Source organism: Triticum urartu, chromosome 6A (genome assembly GCF_056163025.1).
Source record: "Triticum urartu cultivar PI428250 chromosome 6A, HENAU_Tu73, whole genome shotgun sequence".
NCBI classification, from domain to species: Eukaryota; Viridiplantae; Streptophyta; class Magnoliopsida; order Poales; family Poaceae; genus Triticum; species Triticum urartu.
The window spans coordinates 575,292,245-575,307,795 of NC_141878.1; the positions used below are offsets into that span (position 1 = coordinate 575,292,245).

The 15,551-nt window shown below is 44.0% G+C and overlaps 1 long non-coding RNA gene across 1 annotated transcript; it reads left to right on the top strand.

Annotated features, from left to right (window-relative positions):
- Positions 1-13,694: 13,694 nt before the first annotated feature.
- LOC125512903 (uncharacterized) lies at positions 13,695-14,587 on the top strand. Its single transcript, XR_007285579.2, has 3 exons — positions 13,695-13,766; positions 13,896-13,986; positions 14,184-14,587. It is a non-coding gene; the product is annotated as an uncharacterized LOC125512903 (long non-coding RNA).
- Positions 14,588-15,551: the final 964 nt, after the last annotated feature.

Genomic DNA, 15,551 nt, shown 5'->3' on the forward strand with positions numbered 1-15,551 from the left:
AAAGTAACAGGAAAAGGAAAAAAAGAAATCCGGAAGAGAGAAAAATAAAAGACCGAAATCAAAGGGAACATTTTCAAAACCAAAATGATCGTCCTAGATAACCGCCCAAAAGCACCCGTAGGGTTCCGCGCTTGCTCAACTGGCTCCATGGTATGCGCGTAATATAAACTGCCGTAATAACCCTTGAAAGAAAATAATAGGATTAATTCTACATGTGTAAACAGCAAGGTAAAACACGTGTTGCCCTCTAGTATCTTTTCAGAGTGAATGAATTTTTCACCCCGAATCTGAGTTACTCCCGTGTGGCGCCTTGACCGATGCCATGTTGGCTTCTATTTTGTAAAAGAAAGGTCATTGATATTTTTAGTTCGTTTTGATCATCACATATTTTTATGTGTGTGGGGGAACAATTACAGGAGATGACATGAAGGGATAATAGGGTCTAGAACATATCAACAAACACATCAACAGTGTCCACCATCAGAATGGTGGACATTCAATTGTACGGTCGATTGACCACACAACATTTTGACTGAAACCCTTAAATACAAGTAAATATTGTGTATGAGGCAGTATAAAAATTATAAAACACAAATTCATTTCAATCACAAGTTTAAATCAACATAACGTGCTTAAATTCCTAGCATTGCCAGTGCACCATCATCTTCTGCAACATCAAGAAAGAAGCTACGATATGGTAAAGCAGGGACGCATTTGAAATGTCTTAGGGGGATTCGATATTTAATTTGGATGGCTAATATTCCTCAGAAGATCTGGATTTTTGCGTGGCGACCCACAACCAATAGGTTGGTGGTCCAGATGAATAAAGTTAAGAACCATCAGACTGATTCAGGTATGTGTTCTATTTGTGGTGTAGAAGATGAAAAACACTTTTCATGCTCTCGTGAGTTGTTTTAAAGCTCGTGCTCTACGATTGGCCTTGAGAGAGTAGTGGAATATTCCGGATGAAGAGTTCTTCAAATGCTCGGGGCCGGATTAGTTATTGATTTTGCTGGCTCAGTTGAGCTTGCAGCAGAGGGAGCAAATCTTGTTTTCTTTTCCTAGTGAGCATGGCATTTGAGAAACGATTTAACTTTTGGGAAGGGGAAGGAATCCATTAATTCCTCTGCATATTTTATGGACAATTATTGGTCCACTTTCACGTTCTGCCACGACACTGTTTAGTTGGACGCTAGCAACAAGGATAAGTAGAAGGCGAGAGGTGTTATAGCTGATTATGCACCATTAAAAGATCATGTGCACTAGTAGAAAAAGGGGCTTTCGTTCATGCCTGGCCAGCCCATTAGTCCCGGTTCTGCCACGAACCGGGACCAATGGATGAGCCCAGGGGGCCGGCCGGGGCCTCGTGGGCATTGGTCCCGGTTCGTCTTGGCCCATTTGTCTCGGTTCTTGGCACGAACCGGAACCAATGGGCGTCGCTCCTGGCCCACAAACATAGGTCCCGGTTCTTGGCTCGAACCGGGACAGAAGGCTGGGCTTTAGTCCCGGTTCGAGCCACGAACCGGGACAAATGAGTTGCCTATATATACCCCATCACCGGCGAGCAGAGCACTCCACAATGCTCTATTTTTTGCTGGCCGGCGAGGGGAAAGGCATTGGGTGCTCTAGCTCACCTCCTATGCACATGAGGTGTTCGATGAAATGCCCGAGCCATGCTAGTTAAGCTTTCTCCTCTCGAAGCTCGACCTCGGAGTTCCATTTTTTTTCCGAGATTTGTCTAGGTTTAGCGGTCCGTCACGCTCCGTCCTTGTCTTCACCGCCGTCGATCGCCCGCGCCGATCTCGTCGCCGGCACCACCGTGGTGAGCCTCTTGTTCTTACCTTCTTTCTGAAAGAAAAAAAATCTTACTTCAGATAGATACTTGTCTAATTTTCTTACTTTTGACACACATAATTAAATATAATGCACGCAGATGAATTGGCAATGGATGTACGGTGACAGACACACCTCCGAGTACATTAAGGGCTTGCGTAACTTTCTCGAAGTGGCTCAGGCAAACAAGCAGAATGGTTTTTATGTGTTGTCCATGCCCTGATTGTGGGAATACGAGGTCTTACTCTGACAAGAAAATCTTTCACACCCACCTGCTTTATAAGGGTTTCATGCAACACTATAATGTTTGGACGAAGCACGGAGAAATAGGGGTTATGATGGAAGACAACGAAGAAGAAGAGGATGATGACAACTATGTGTCCCCTGAATACAGTGATGCTGCAACGGGGGAAGCTGAAGATCAAGAGGAAGCTGAAAATCAAGAGGAACCAAACGATGTGCCCGATGATGATCTCCGTCGGGTCATTGTTGATGCAAGGGAAAATTGCGAAAGTGAAAAGGAGAAGCTGAAGTTCGATCGCATGTTAGAGGATCACAAAAAAGGGTTGTACCCCAATTGCGAATATGGCAACACAAAGCTCGGTACCGTACTGGAATTGCTGCAGTGGAAGGCAGAGAATGCTGTGCCTGACAAAGTATTTGAGAAGCTACTGAAAATATTGAAGAAGAAGCTTCCAAAGGATGACGAATTGCCCGACAGTACGTACACAGCAAAGAAGGTTGTATGCCCTCTAGGATTGGAGGTGGAGAAGATGCATGCATGCCCTAATGACTGCATCCTCTACCGCGATGCGTACAAGGATTTGAACGGATGCCCGGTATGCGGTGCATTGCGGTATAAGATCGGACGAGATGACCCTGGTGATGTTGAGGGCGAGCCCCGCAGGAAGAGGGTTCCTGCGAAGGTGATGTGGTATGCTCCTATAATACCATGGTTGAAACGACTGTTCAGAAACGAAGAGCATGCCAAGTTGATGCGATGGCACAGTGAGGACCGTAAGAAAGACGGGAAGTTGAGAGCACCCGCTGAGGGGTCGCAATGGAGAAAAATCGAGAGAAAGTACTGGGCTCAGTTTGTAGGTGACCCAAGGAACATATGGTTTGGTTTAAGCGCGGATGGAATTAATCCTTTCGGGGAGCAGAGCAGCAATCACAGCACCTGGCCCGTGACTCTATGTATGTATAACCTTCCTCCTTGGATGTGCATGAAGCGGAAGTTCATTATGATGCCAATTCTCATCCAAGGCCCTAAGCAATCCGGCAAAGACATTGATGTGTACCTAAGTCCATTAGTTGAAGAACTTTTACAGCTGTGGAATGGAAATGGTGTACGTGCGTGGGATGAGCACAAAAAGGTGGAATTTAACCTGCATGCATTGTTGTTTGTAACCATCAACGATTGGCCCGCTCTCAGTAACCTTTCAGGACAGACAGACAAGGGATACCACGCATGCACGCACTGTTTAGCTGACACCGAAAGTATATACCTGGACAGATGTAGGAAGAATGTGTACCTGGGCCAGGGTCGATTTGTCCGGACCAACCATCAATGTCGAAAGAAAGGCAAGCATTTCAAAGGCGAGGCAGATCACCGGAAGAAGCCCGCCATGCGTACCGGTGATCACGTACTTGATATGGTCTCTGATTTACACGTAATATTTGGAAAGGGTCCCGACAGACTAGCTGTTCCGAATGACGCTGAGGGACGCGCACCCATGTGGAAGAACAAATCTATATTTTGGGACCTACCCTACTGGAAAGAGCTAGAGGTACGCTCTTCAATCGACGTGATGCACGTGACGAAGAATCTTTGCATGAACCTGTTAGGCTTCTTGGGCGTGTATGGGAAGACAAAAGATACACCTGAGGCACGGGAGGACCTGCAATGTTTGTATGAAAAAGGCGGCATGCCTCCAAAGCAGTATGAAGGTCCTGCCAGCTACGCTCTTGCCAAAGAAGAGAAGGAAATCTTTTTTGAATGCCTGCTCAGTATGAAGGTCCCGACTGGCTTCTCGTCGAATATATAAGGGAATAATAAATATTCCAGAGAAAAAGTTTCAGAACCTAAAGTCTCATGACTGCCACGTGATTATGACGCAACTGCTTTCGGTTGCATTGAGGGGGCTTCTACCGAAAAACGTCCGATTAGCCATTGTGAAGCTATGTGCATTCCTCAATGCAATCTCTCAGAAGGTGATCGATCCAGATATCATACCAAGGCTAAGGAGTGATGTGGCGCAATGTCTTGTCAGTTTCGAGCTGGTGTTCCCACCATCCTTCTTCAATATCATGACACACGTCCTAGTTCATCTAATCGACGAGATTGTCATTCTGGGGCCCGTATTTCTACATAATATGTTCCCCTTTGAGAGGTTAATGTGAGTCCTAAAGAAATATGTCCGTAACCGTGCTAGGCCAGAAGGAAGCATCTCCATGGGCCATCAAACAGAGGATGTCATTAGGTTTTGTGTTGACTTCATTCCTGGCCTTAAGAATATAGGTCTCTCTAAATCACGGTATGATGGGAGACTGACTGGAAAAGGCACGCTAGGAGCAGACTCAATAATATGCAGGGACGGGCATTCTTGGTCTCAAGCACACTACACAGTTCTACAGAACTCTACCTTGGTGACCCCGTATGTCGATGAACACAAGAACAGTCTGCACTCCAAACACCCGGAGCAGTGTGACGACTGGATTACATGTGAACACATCATGACTTTCAGCAGTTGGTTGGAAACACGTCTCAGAGGTGACAACACTGTTTGTGATGAGCTGTACTCGTTGTCCAGAGGATCATCTTTGACTGTATTGACTTACAAAGGATATGAGATAAATGGGAATACATTTTACACGATCGCCCAAGATCAAAAGAGCACCAACCAAAACAGCGGTGTCCGCTTTAATGCAGCAACCGAGAGGGGAAATGACACATATTATGGTTACATAGTGGACATATGGGAACTTGACTACAAATATGATTTTAAAGTCCCTTTGTTTAAGTGCAAATGGGTCAATCTGTCAGGAGGCGGGGTACAGGTAGACCCACAGTACGGAATGACAACAGTGGATCTGAATAATCTTGGGTACACTGATGAACCGTTCTTCCTAGCCAATGATGTGACACAAGTTATCTATGTGAAGGCCATGTCTACCAAACCGAGAAAAAGAAAAGATAAGGAAGCGAATACATCATACGATGAGCCAAAGCGCCACATAGTTCTTTCAGGAAAAAGGGACATCGTGAGAGTGTAGGGCAAGACAGGCATGTCCGAAGATTATGAAAAGTTTCATGAAATTCCTCCCTTCAAAGTCAAGGCTGATCCCAAGCATCCTGATAAACGATGAAGATTATCCATGGTTACGGTGCAATAAGCAAAGCACACAAGCGGAAAAAAGTGAAGACTTTCTCTCCATAACTATTATGATGATACCATACCAATTTTCAACCTTTTCGTAGTTCATTTGAAATGCTTGTTGTAACAGACGAGTTTCCGTATGAAATCCTGATACTTCGAAACATATTGTCCGTTTTTTACACGAAGTGCATCCAGTTTTTGCCGTAACCCTCTCTAATTTCTTGCACATGCTATGTGGGTGAAATGATGATACCATGCCAACTTTCAACCTTTTCAGAGCTCATTTGTAGTGCTTTTCAATTTCAGGGTCTTATAGCTAAAAATAATCAGTAAATGCATGGAAAATAACAAATGAAGTCAGAAAAGATTGAAAATTGATGATGTGGCTTTGAATGATGCATTTTGAACACAGAAAAACTATGGAGTTCAAATAAATTCTAAAAAATGAAATCCCTTTGTAACAGATGAGTTTTCGTATGAAACTTTGATACTTCGAAAGAGATTGTTCGTTTTATACATGAAGTGCATCCAGTTTTTGCCGTAACCCTCTTTATTTTCTTGCACATGATATGTGGATGAAATGATGATATCATGCCAACTTTCAACCTTTTTAGAGTTCATTTGTAGTGCTTTTCAATTTCAGGGTCTTATAGCTCAAAATAATCAGTAAAATAACAAATATCATAAAATAAAATAAATAAGTAATTAGAAACAGAATAAAATAAACTTTAATAAAATATATAAGTAGAAACAAAACAAAATAAAATAAAATAAACTTTAATAACATAAATAAAATTTATGAAACTAAAATTATCAGCGTATTTTCTGTTCAAAACATTATAAGCAACCTCTAGTATTATTGAAACTAAAATTATATAAAATTGATGCAACTAAAATTATCAAAGTTTTTTCTGTTCAAAATCATTAAAAGCAAAAAGAATTTTCATAAAGAACTTTTTTGTTAGAAACTTTAATAGCAAAAAGAATTATCATAAAATAAAATAAATAAGTAATTAAAAACAAAATAAAATAAAATAAATAAGTATTTTGATGTAAGTAGAAACAAAATAAAATAAATAAAACAAAAAAGAAGAGAAATAAACTAGGAAAAAAAATAAAAAATGCCACCTACTGGGCCACCACGGCCTGAATACGACTAGAAATCCATCCATGGGCAGGAGTCAAGCCCGCAGAAGGCCCACCAGGCCCACAGGCATAGCAGTGCGAGATTAGGCCCAGAGGCCTGCAATTCAGAGGAGTTCAATGGAGATGGCGGGGTAGGGCTTATAAATAGGTCCTGCCGCTCCTCGGCTAGCGAGGTGGGACTAAATATCCCACTGCACCGCGACTTTGGCAGGCGCAGGCCTTTGGTCCCGGTTGGTAGCACCAACCGGGACTAAAGGGAGGCATTGGTCCCGGTTGGCGCCACGAACCGGTACCAAAGCCCCCCTTTAGTCCCGGTTGATGCCACCAACTGGGACCAAAGGCCTCTTTTGGGCTGCCGAAAAGAGGCCTTTGGTCCCGGATGGTGGCACCAACCTGGACTAAAGGGGGGCTTTGGTCCCGGTTGTTGCCACGAACCGGGACTAAAGCCTTTCCTATATAAGCCATCACCTAGCATTTTTTCCAGATTTCATCGCCAGTTGTCGCCCGACGATGCCGACCTCCTCGACGCCGCCAGGCTGCCCGCCACCGTCGCCGTCGCCCGTGCCCCCGAGCCCACGCCGACGCCGTCCGCCGTCCCCGAGCCCACGTCGTCGCCCTCCGCCGCCCCCGAGCGCGCCCGGCCGCGCCCCTGCGCCACGACCCGCCCCCACCGTCGCAGTTGTCACCGGCCACGCCCTGCCCCGGCCCGCGTCACCCACCGTGGCCGTCGCCGACGCCCCCGTCGCCCCCGCTGTCGCCGACGCCCTTGCCGCCCCCGCCGTCGCCCTCGCCGGCCGCCCCCGATGTGAGCCGCCGCCGCCATGGCTATGTTTTTCAGTGCTTTTTTTTCATATAATGTGTATTATTTTTTTGTTCATTGCATTTTTTTCATATATAATGTATATATGTATGTGGTAGCTAGATGATGAATGGACGTGGCTATGTATGTATGAATATAATGTTCATAGCATTTTTTGTTTATATATGTTTTTTTCATATATGTTTTAATTTTTTATTTGATTGTTAGTAGATATCGATTTTAGGTTAGTGCATTTTAGGTTAGTGTAGAGGAAAAAGTAAAATAAGGAAAAGGAAGAAAAGATGAAGAAGGAAAGAAGGAAGAAGAAGAAGAAAAAGAAGCTGCGGGAGAGGAAGAAAGAGAAGAACAAGGAGAGGAATATTCTATTTTTTCTTCTTCTCCTTTATTCCTTTCTTCTTCTGTTCTTTTTTGTTCTTTTTTTTCTTCGATCTTCTCCTCTATTAATCCTTTCTGCTTCTCCCCTTTTTCTTCTTCTTCCGGACACCGCGGAGGTGGTTAATTAGTAGTTGAACTAGTTAAACTAGTTTATATATAGTAAATGCTTAATTAGTAGTTGAACTAGTTGATTTACTAAAACTACTTTATTTATAGTAAGTGCTTAATTAATTAGTAGTTGAACTAGTTGATTTAATAAAACTACTTTATTTTACTATATATAGAAGTAGTTTATTTTTAATAAGTACTACTTTATTCTATTTATAGTAAGTGCTTAGTAGTTGAACTACTTGATTTAATAAAACTAGTTTATTTTACTATAGAAGTAGTTTATTTTTAGCAAGAAAATTAATAGAACTAGTTTATTTTTTTAGTTAAAGCAATTATTCCCGCATCGACGTCGACGATGCCTATCCCGCATCCTTGTCGTCGACTCGGTGGAGGAGGCCGACTTGATCAGAGGGGCCATGCCCGGGACTGGGCTCCGCCGAGATGGTTTTGGGATGTGCTACCTTCCGGGGGCGTAGGTTGGTGAGGAGCCAGCCCGTCGTTGACCCGATCCTTGTTTGGTGGTGGTCGCGTGGGCCAGTGACGATGCCGAGGCTTCCGGACACCGCGGAGGTGGTACGTCACCGTGTCAGCGAGGAGGACGAGCACATCCGTCGCTACATGATTGCGTTGGAGGGCAGGTTCGACAATACCTGGCAGGTTCTTCAGGGATCTCACTAGAGCGATCCTGTGATGATTCCTTCTCTTTGGGTGTCCACCGCCCGTGCCAATACCTGTCGGGTGCTACGGTTCTAGCTGTACTAGCGAAGTTATATGTATGATAGTATTCGAGGTGTATTAGTGATAATATTCGACGATGTACGGACGCAAGAGATGATGTCATTTTGCTTATAATTGAATGCATCCTAATTTGAATACTACTTTATTTGGCGATTTGATTTTGCTTATTGAATGCTCAAATTAGAAAACTACTCCTACTTTGAATGCTAAAATTGGAGAGCACTATGCAAGGCGTATGCATATGATTAGTTGATAGCTTATAGGGTTTTTGTTTTCGCAGAAATCTAGGAGCCCCCCTCCATCATCCCCGCCATCGTCTCCGTCACCGACCCCCTCCGACCTTGAGGTGAGACCAGCCAAATCCTTTTTTAGAAAGATAATTAAACGATATTTCGGGTTTACTTTAAGTCTATCGAGTCTCCACCATCTATGAGAGGACGAAGAAGCCCGACTGTTGTCGTGGGGGTCGTTTCTCCTTCTTCTCCGGGTGCTAGACCTTTGTTATGCACTAGGGGAAGAAGGAGTAACGACCATCACCGACGGTCGCAAATGTCAGAGAGGAATCAGTGAGGGAGAGTTCCACCATATATATATGAGAGGACGAAGAATCCCGACTGTTGTCGTGGGGGTCGCTTCTCCTTCGTTCCCGTGTGCTAGACATTTTGGTGTAATGCACTCGGGGACAAAGTGAGGAGCGACCATCACCGAGAGTCGAATATATACACCACGTGAGCTGAGAGTTTTCAAGAAAAGACTCGACAGACCGATATTCAACCCGTGATGAATAATAATGATCTAATTTAGTTTTTGTAGTACATATATTTAATTGTACAAGTTTAATCTTTGAATTATGAACGTAGGAAATGTCGTCATTAGACAATGAAAGTCTCCCGGGGGAGTGCAGCTGGTGCCACGACGACTGAGGTCTGTGCGACAGGCCTCACCTGGACGATGATCGGCGCTTCAGCATTAAGCTCGAGGAGACCTTCGATGTTGAAACGGTACGCAATGACGACAAGTGTTTTTTCTTAATTAAGCATGACTACAACTATTTCAACGTGTAATTTTCATCTTTTACAATTCGAGTAGATTATCCCATGCCATGCAAGGCGCTATGCCTTGGAGAGGATGGGTTTTGAAGACCATGAAAGTTTCAAACTAAAGAAAATTCACCTAAGGACTCATCATGATGTGGATTTTGAAGTAAAATTGTACAATTCTGAGAGCGTAACCCATTTTGGTTGCAAAAAATGAGAAGCACTTTGCAAGATGTATGGTTTTGATGAGGGTATGCTTATCACCATGGATCTTGGTGATCCTGAAATCGAGTAAGACAATATGGATATTTGGGTCCTTGTTGATACGCCTCCAATTTTACCGCTATGTGAGTTTCTCAAACATAGTTATTAGCTAATTTATATTGTTTATTTCAAAATAGTTGACAGTTTATTTCCATTGACAGCTTATTTTTATTCTTCAAAGAATGTGCGGGAGATGGTAGACAAAACCCACTACACCGATGGCTCCGAATTAATTTATAAGGAGAAAAATCATCTGGTCGGATTTTGTACTGACATTGAGAATTACAATATCTACAACAAACTCCTCAACATTATGGTCAATACGTGCCACTAGTGCATGTGTCGAACTACGGTAACTACCATGGAGATACCCTGGTAAGATTTTTTACTATTACGACATCCGTGCATCTTTTGCATACTTCTAAAACTAGTACATGATTGATAACTATGAAGTTATTACTATGTTTTTCAACAGATAATCTCAGAGAATTGTGTGCCTCATTTGATGTATTAGAAAGGTAGCCTTAATGTTTTGAACATACAGCCAGGTCATCCTACGAATCTCAACTGTCCATACCAGATTTCTAAAAGGAATGGAGACATGCAAATCAAAGGATGAAAAAAAATGTATGGACAGTCGTAAGGAGGTTCTTGGAAGCAAAAGGAAGCGAATCGCAAGAATTGGAGACAGGATGATCTCCATTCTCCATAATGGAGAGTCAGGGTCTATATTGTTTTATGCTATTTTACACTACTAGGAAAAACCTTATACACAGAAGCTTATCAGCAGCGAGGTCTAAAAAAGGGTGCTACAGCAGCGAGGTCTAAAAAAGGGTGCTACTGCTAATTAGTAGTAGCGAGAGGTATAAAACCCGTGCTACTACTAACTTGATAGTAATAGCGAAGGTTATAAACCCACGCTGCTACTAAGTGATCTCCACCAATGCCCCCGGTACAGGCCATAGCAGTAGCGAGGGGTATAAAACCTGCGCTACTACTACGTACATAGCTATAGCGCTGGTATGACCCCCACGCTATTACTAATCGTGTCCACTCCCACCCCACCCCGGCTGGCCCGATCCACTCCCACCCCACCACTCTCTCTCTCTCATACCGAAAAAAACTCTCTCAGGAACTCACGATCTCCTCACGATCCAGCCCAGCTCCTCTCCCCACGATCTCCTCGCCACCGCCCCCACCCACGCCGGCCGGTTCCGGCGAGCACCGGCCGCGCGCAACGCTCCACCAAGCACGCCCCTCCCTCCCCCACACCCTGATCCAGCAATATCCCTTCCTCCCCTCGTCAACCGCTTTGGCTTCGATGACGACGGCGCCGCCATCCACGTCCTCTCCGACGTCGACCCGGCCGCGCCGCGGCAGCAGCAGCCCACGGGCGCCAACATCCGCCGCGAGCTCGCGCGCCTCGTCGCCGACGCGCGGCCCGGGGACTCCCTCTTCTTCCACTACAGCGGCCACGGCACGCGCCTGCCCGCCGAGACCGGCCAGGACGATGACACCGGCTACGACGAGTGCATCATCCCCTCCGACATGAACCTCATCACAGGTGCGCAGATCCGGAGACGCCCTTCCGTTTTCGTTTTGTCTCGTGCCATGTTGCTCCAGTAGTTGTTGTTCTGTCTCAAACTACCGGTTAGATCTGAGAGAGGTTGGTGAGATATGAGAGAGGGACGTTATTTGATTGATTGTCATGTTTCTACGGCTTAGCGGATTTAGCACTATGGTAATTTCTGAATTTCTGATTGGATTAGTTTTTAGGTGACTATGATTTTGGGTTTGCTGACCCTTTTGACCTCAAGTACTACTACAAAGCAGAAAGGATCCCTATAAGTTACTTTGTAGTAGCTTTGTACAAGACCACTGGCAGCTAGACTTTGTGTTGTGGTAAGGACTTGACAGCAGCTAAAAACCCTTTTTTGGGGAATGCTTAGTGTGCCAAGACAAGTTTTTTGTGGGATGTGGGTGGACGCAACAGATCGAATTTGGTAGTGTTCGTCTTATTTTACGGTTTAGTACTCAATTGTCAGCATAGCTCTCTAGTCTCTCTGGTTCGTCCAACTGCAATTTCACATAAAACGCATATGCATATTATGTTGCTGTTGTCTGCATGAATGAATTTGATATGCACTATGTGTTTTTTGCCATGCATTATGCTGGTCTCAGCTGGAAAGAGTTTCTTACCAAATCATATGGCCGCAAGCAACTAGGAGCAGTTCCTGCCCAATGCCAGCCAGCATGCAATTTCACTCTGATAGGATATATGTACTCTGATGTCAGCTTTATGGAGTTCTTAAATTCACAGGCGAAGTAGCCTGTATACTCTGATAGACAAATGAGCTTGAGCGCTTTATAGATTTATCAGCCCAAGATGAGCAGCTCATATATAGTACTCGTAATAATAGTTTGGCCATAGGATATATATCAGAATTCAGAGCACACATCAATTCTGTTAACGGTGTTGATTAGCCATCAAGCAGATCATACTACAAATTAACCTGCTCGTTAATTAATGAAATTAAGGTACATAGTCATGGATGTGTCTCAACTCGTACGAACTCACTACTCATGCTCACTCCACTCTTCTCTCTACCATGTAATGGCACTGAAATTATTCAATCTCTGTATAAAAGGACTCACCAGTATATGCCACATTAAACTCCAACAGTATATATGTGTACAGTGTACTACATGTTTAGCATAAAATACAAAACTGCATTCCAGCAGCCTTCAGTAGGTTTCTTTCTACCTACCTCAATTAACCTTTCTGAACATATAAAGATCCAACATCTAATTTATTTCTCATAGATGAGTGATGGACGATGCAGCAGAGGAGGCATATCGATGGCAGGTTGTAGCAAATCAGGAGGCCGCCGCCGTCGGGGGACGCTGCCGAGTGGAGAAACTACGTGGACGGTGGACGCTGCCGAGTGGAAAAACTACAGCGGACTGGTGAGATAACTGAAATTTCATAACAGCGACTCCATGCATGGTATGTTCCCCTTTTGCCATATTTTACATACGCATCTTATATATTCTTTGAGATCTAAGCCCTTAGAGACAATAGATTCTGATCTTCTGGTCTTTGCCTGCTGATGCTTTTATTATTCAAAGTGGTTCAGTTCCAGTACGTACACACTAGCCATATTATGACTTGCAGGATTTTTTTTTACTTTTTGTACATTCCCATTTAAGTTTTCTTGCGATAGCACACTAATTAACAGAAAAACCTTATGGCATATGACCTTTTCTATGTGTGACGTATATGTAAAGTTAGTTTTCTCTTAAAAAAATCATCCGTCGATAAGCTGAATTAGAGGGAAATTCATGGAAAGTGAACCAGCATACAAACCATAGTAATAATCCCAGTGAACTAGCTCTACAGATTAGCATACATGTTATTTAGAAACAAGGGGTTTGCCATGCTACAACAGATTCCTGACTAAATTTATCTGTTCTACTTGGTCTTTTGATTTGAAACATCTATATATTCCTCATAAACATATTGGTTTTGCTACCAGCAGTAGGTGCTTTCTTTGTTCTGCAGCTGGGATTTCAGTAAAAAAATGTTTAACCTTTAGTGAATATGCACAGTACCAAGACTTTGTTCTGCAGCTCGCACGCCGCATTCGTGGCGAGAGGGCCTAGGCTGCTCTGTGCGCGTCGTCGTCTTAGCCAGTTGTGTTAATCGGTGGAAATGCGAGAGGGCCACGCCTCACTAGTAATCTTGTTGATTGCCTCTGAACCTGAATGAACAGCCTTGCTCGTTTAGTTCTGTGTGTCCATATGATTTATGCTTTACTGTTTTATTCTGTTGTTCCTTTTGATCCCTGTGACTGTTGCAATCAACTCTCACATGTACCATGACGCTAACTGGTAAATTAGGACAAGAGATGTTTCTATTTTGCACTGCTCATACTGTACATACTGTGATTCATCTGATGGGTTTCTTGCACCTGCAAATGACAGCGTCATGATGTTGTCAACGGTGTGAGGCAGAAGGTGTAACCAAATATGATGCAGGTGAAGCTGCTGCAGATCAGAAAGGTGAACACATGTTCGGCTATATTAAAATATTTTCAGTAATTTAAAGCTGAAATGATATCCTGTGGCGAACTGGGATTATGGTCTGTCTCTTAAACTATCTTTGGTCTTGTCCATAATGCTTCCCTGCAGAGCAAAAAGGTTCAACAACCATGAAATCCTAGCTGAGGACGTGCGAGACTGGGATATAGCCAGTGACCGGGGGCAAGGGCAGCGTGCGCAGGTGCTTTCTTTGTTTTCAATCTAATTGTTGTGTGTTATTATCTTGAATACATTTCTCTTTTAATTTATTTTCAATCTGCCAAGCCTGGACATAGTTATTGTATCTTATTATCGTCTTTGGAAGTGGTCGGACCCTTCCGTGAACCCTGCGCAAGCAGGAGCTAACTAACAAGTTTTCACTTTCTCGACTGGGTGCAGGGTGATCGACGAGGACTACTGCGGCCCGATGGGAGTCGTGCTCTTCAACTACTCGGAGGCAGACTTCACCGTGAAGCCCCGCGACCGCGTCATACAGATTATCGTCCAGGTGATTGCGACGCAGGAGGTCCCCGGGTTGGAGGACCTCGACGCCACCGTCCGGACGTCACCGAGGTGGAGGACGACGCCACCGTCCGGAGTTCCTCAAGGTGGAGGACCTCGACGCTTTGTACATACATCTAGAGAAGTGGTCTGGTTAGGTTGGTGGTGAAACGCTAGGGAAGGTACCAACCTTTTGATGATGGTTGTGTGTGTCCTCGTGATCTCTTCGAGTTGAGATGTTGAATGATGCATCCATGAACACTACAAGTGTTAAGATGGTTCTGTGAAATTTATTTTGCACTGGACGTGTCTCTGATCTCCATTCATGAATACTGCATCTATTTTTATTTTTTTAATTCCTAATTTGCTACTAGTAGCATTGGGAAAAAAGTGCCCTACTAGTATTTAGGATACTAGTAGCACTGGTATTGTAGGCACGCTACTACTACTTCATTAGTAGTAGCATGAGTCTGTAATAGCAGTAGCGTGGGTGGCACACGCTACTACTAACAAAGTTAGTAGTAGCGCGGGTTCCTCCCACGCTACTACTAACTATTAGCTGTAGCGCCTTATTAGTAGCGCCGGTACCCGCGATACTGATACACCTAAAACCCGCGCTGCTGCTAGCCTTTTTCCTAGTAGTGTTACCTTAAAGAGGGTATTTAGGTCCTACCTAATACTGATGATCATGTGCTAAGAACAATTAAGTAGGGTTGGTTCGATGACTATGAGGATGATGATCGTATGACTTGTTATTAATAACGAGTAGAAGTTGTATGATGATAATTAGTAGACTTGTTATTATATATGATGATGCATGATGCGAGTATGAAGAGTTATTATATATCAGCGGGTGAAATGAATATGGATAGGATTGAAGTGAAGGCAACATGCATGTGGTGCATGTTGAAAGTAGTACAGTCCAAACTTGATCAAGTTAGGATTAGTATTACTTTCGACATGCACCACATGTTGCCTCACTTCAATCTAAGTCATGTTTAGGCATCACAGTAGCAATAGCACGGAGATAAGAGAGGACACAGCTCTATTAATTAGCTACCTATACCAACCTAAATTAACCCCCAAAACCCCAAAACCACCCCCCTTTAGAAAAAAACTAACCCCTGAAATGTTGACGCGTGAAAGCTTATTGGTCCCGGTTAGTGCTACCAACCGGGACCAAAGGCCCTCGTGCCTGGGCTCGCCGGAGCAACCACGTGGAGGCCCATCTGTCCCGGTTAGTATAAGAACCGGGACTAAAGGCCT